Below are 4,721 nucleotides of genomic sequence, written 5' to 3'. Positions count from 1 at the left end.
TGTAAAAAGCTCCTCTATTTATAGAGTTCTCTGGCGGGCTTTGTAGACTTAGGCTTAGTCAGCGTCCATAGGCCTCCCCTTGGGCTCAATTAGTTGGATTTGGGTCTAATTTGATATTTGAACCAAATCAAGTCTATTTTTAGGCTCAATTATATTTTTGCCCAAATTATAATATCAAATTGGACCAAATTAATTTTATTCGATCCATCGGTCAAGACGAAAAACATGTGGCATCATCGAAATTCGCAAAATTCAATTATTTGGAATTTCCTCATTAATTTAGTAAATGACGTGACAATCTATGATTGGTCCAAATTTTCTCCTTCAATAAAGGTTTCTTTTCGAGATTTATGCACATATATGGGTGGATGAATCTCGAAAAATATAGAGTTGGAATTGAAATTTAAATATGTTTGTTCTTGAATTTGACCTATTGATGTGTCAATCAAACTATGAATTTAGTACATAAGTTTAACTCGAATTTGGGATAAAATTTGGAATATGTCCAAATTTTAATTTCAAATTTTACCCCAACTTGTTTTGAAAGTAGAGATAAGAACCTAAATTTAGATGAATATGATATAAAAATTGGAAGATGCCCAAATTTGAATTTTACATCAATTTGAGATTTTATCCTTAATTTAATTTGACTTGAGGATAAAAGTCTAAATTTGGATGATTTAGATTTGAGATAAAATTTGAAATATGCCCAAATTTTATTTTGAGATTTTATCTACAATTGAATCTCGATGAATAATTTGATTTTGAATGAAATTTGGAATATAACCAAATTTTAATTTAAGATTTTATTCATAACTTAATTTTGATTTTAAATAAAATTTGGAATATGCCCAAAATTTAATTTGAGATTTTATCTACAATTTAATCTCAAAGTTGAAAATTTTGATTTTGAATAAAATTTGAAATATGCCCAAATTTTAATTTGAGATTTTATCCATAACTTAAATTTGATTTTGAATCAAATTTAGAATATGTCCAATTTTTAATTTGAGATTTTATCTATCATCTAATCTCAAACTTGAATAATTTGATTTTGAGTAAAATTTGAAATATGACCAAATTTTAATTTGAGATTTTATCCATAATTTAAATTTGATTTTGAATAAAATTTGGAATATGTCCAAATCTGAAGATAAATTTGAAGACAAAATCTAATAAAATCAAATTAAATAAAAACTTAATTTGATTTTTTTTCCATTTAATTTGAAATTAGGATAAATTCAAATCTAATAAAATCTAATAATTTAAATTAATTTTTTTTAATTTGTCATGGAATTTGACAAAACCTCTATAAATAAGACCTCAAATCCGTATCTTCATCCCCTCATCCTCAAATTTTCTCTCTCTCTTTTCTTTCTTTCATCTTATTTTCTTTTCTTATTTTCTTTTTTCTTTTTTCTTTTTTCTTTAACTTTTCTTTTCTTTTTGTTTTCCATTTTTTATTTGTTTTATTTGTTTTATTTCTTGTTTTTTCCTTTCTTTTTTCTACACTCCCCCCGTTTTTTACACTTAAACCCCATTTTTTTTAATTATTTACTTCTCACTTCTTTCTTCTTTTAATCTTGAAGGATTTTTTTTTCAAGTTTACTAACTTGCCCCCATTGTTCCTTTTTTTTTTTTCTTTTTCTTTTTTTTTTTGAAACTACAAATAGGACGAGAGGTAGTTTTGGGTTTTTGCAAGCATGATCTCAGTTTGCAACCTCACGATTTTTTCATAAGTCCTTGAGGATCTCTGTGTTTTATTGGTTTCAATCTTAGTTCGCGACCTGAAAATTCTGTCGGTTTTGGCTTGAGTCTTTGATTTGAACATTCTGTCGATTTCAAACTCCCTACTCAACCGGCTTTGATCTTTGCCCACTATTAGCTTTGATCTTAGTGCATGACTTGAGGATTCTGTCGATCTTGAAAGTCTTTGACTTGAACATTCTGTTGGTTTCAAACTCAATGCTCGACCGACTTTGAACTCTACCCTTTACTGGTTTCGATCTTAGTGCACGACCTGAGGATTCCGTCGGTTTTGGCTTGAGTGTTTGACTTGAACATTCCATCGGTTTCAAACTCAGTGCTCAACCAGCTTTGATCTCCGCCTCTTATTGGCTTCAATCTTAGTGTAAGACTCGAGGATTCCATTGGTCTTGACTTGAGTCTTTGACTTGAACATTCTGTTGGTTTCAAACTCAGTGCTTAAACCGACTTGTATCTCTGCCCTCTATTGGCTTCGATCTTAGTGTGCAGCCTGAGGATTCCATCAGTTTTTTCTTGAGACTTTGACTTGAACATTTTGTCGGTTCAAATTCACTACTCAACCGACTTTGATCTCTACTCTCTATTGGCTTCGATCTTAGTGTGCGTCCTGAGGATTCCTTCGATTTTGGCTTGAGTCTTTGACTTGAACATTCCGTCAATTTCAAACTTAGTGCTCTACTGAATTTGATCTCTGCTCTCTATTGGTTTCGATAGTGCGCGACTTGAGGATCCTGTCGGGTCCTGGCTTGAGTCTTTGACTTGAATATTCCGTCAGTTTTAAACTCAGTGCTCAACTAACTTTGATCTTTGCCCCCTATTGGCTTCAATCTTAGTGTGCGACCTGCAGATCCCATTGGTCTTGACTTGAGTCTTTGACTTGAATATTCCGTCAGTTTTAAACTCAGTGCTCAACTAACTTTGATCTTTGCCCCCTATTGGCTTCAATCTTAGTGTGCGACCTGCAGATCCCATTGGTCTTGACTTGAGTCTTTGACTTGAACAGTCCATCAGTTTCAAACTCAGTGCTCAACCGACTTTAATCTCTGCCCTCTATCGACTTCGATCTTAGTGTGCGACCTGGGTATTCCGTCGATTTTGGCTTGAGTCTTTAACTTGAACATTCCGTAGGTTTCAAACTCAGTACTCTACCGACTTTGATCTCCACCCTCATTGGCTTCGATCTTAGTGCGCGACCTGAGGATTTCGTCGATTCTGGCTGAGCCTTTGACTTGAACATTCCATAAGTTTCAAACTCAGTGCTCAATCAACTTTGATCTCCACCTTTTATTAGTTTCAATCTTAGTGCCCGATTTGAGGATTCCGTCGATCTTAGCTTCGGTCCTTGATTTGAATGCGTCGTTGGTTTCAAGCTCAATACTTAGGCTTTGATCTCTGCCTTCTATTGGCTTCAATCTTAGTGCGCGACCTGATCTTTCATATAAAGCAAAGATGGGCAGACCGAACGCAAAATTGGTAGATTGGACTTGATCACACAGATGAAGCAGAACAAGGCAAACCATATTTGACTATGTAGAGGGTCGGCCTCGATCTCACATATGAGGTGAAGCCAGGTGGATCAGACTTGATCTCGCATATGAGGCGGAGCCATAAAGACCAGATGCGATCCTACAAATGAGGCAGAGCTAGGCGGACCAGACTTTATCTCGCATATGAGGCAGACCTAGGTGGACCGAACTTGATCTCACATATGTGGCGAAACCAGGAGAACCAAACTTGATATTGCATATAAGGTGAAGCCAGGAAGATCGGACTTGATCTCGCATATGAGGTGAAGCCAGGAGAACAAGACGATTTTTGGAGATGAGGTGGAACTACACCAACATTTTTGTAGAGAAGGCAAAGCTGCAACAACATGTTAGACTAGGCGGAGCTGCATCAACATTTTGGAGAAGAGACGGAGCTGCACTAACATTTTGGAGGGAGTAAAGCTACACCAATATTTTAGAGAGGTTAGAGAAGAACATTTTGGAGGGGAAGTAGAGAAGTCGCCTCAAACCCAAACATCGAAAAGGAAGTAGTGAAGCATCCAAACTTGACTTTGAAGAAGGAGTGGTGAAGCCTCCAAACTTGAGTTTGAAGAGGAAGCGAAGCGTCATTCCAAGTTAAGCCTTTAATTTATTGGTTACCTTTTTTACGAGGGATGAACATCTTCAATTTGTCGTGTTGCCCCAAGTAGAGATGGACATCTTCAAATTTATGTGTTGCTCTCAACAGAACCATCTTCATTTTGGAGTGTTATTCTATAATGGAAACGAACAACATCAATTTTAAAGTGTCATACTTAGGTAGTTGTGGTACCCTTGAAGAAAGGAATTAAGACATTACGTAGTTCAATTTTTTTTTTTTTTTTTTTCATGTGATTGAACTTAAATTTCTTTAAGTTGCCTACATACCCTTTAGAATGATAGGGATCAAGTCATAACGTAGTTCATACAAAGTTTGTTTTTCTTTAGGGTTGTTCACCTTTTAAGTTCATGCAGACCAGGAGCAACATGCAGTTTAGGCTCTTGCGATGAGAAACTTCTACATTTAAACTTCAGAAGCTCTTATGTTATCATGGCTTTGATCATCCTCTTCATTGTAGGATTTATCAATATGATGAGCTTTTGCTTCACCATCAATGAACCTTTTTTATTTATATCAATAGACAACTTTCTCTTCATGCGTGAAAGGACACGACTGTGAATCTTCTCGTCGTTCTTTTTTTCATGAAATGGTTCTACCTTTAATGTTTTCATCTTTCTTTTATGTTGATCGCTTTTCATCTTAAGACAATCAAAAGAAAATGTTGAAGGTCGATCTTTCTTTGATGTGAAGATACTTAGCCTCTGGAAAGCTGAATTTCGAGTTGCAGTAGAAGATGGAAATTGGCTTTCTTCTTCTATCATGGCCATACTCAATCTTTGGAAGACTGAGATCGATTAGTTGAAGGC

Source organism: Benincasa hispida, chromosome 9 (genome assembly GCF_027475165.1).
Source record: "Benincasa hispida cultivar pf3 chromosome 9, pf3_genome.v1.1, whole genome shotgun sequence".
Lineage (NCBI taxonomy): Eukaryota > Viridiplantae > Streptophyta > Magnoliopsida > Cucurbitales > Cucurbitaceae > Benincasa > Benincasa hispida.
Note: the sequence above shows the minus strand (reverse complement) of the source record.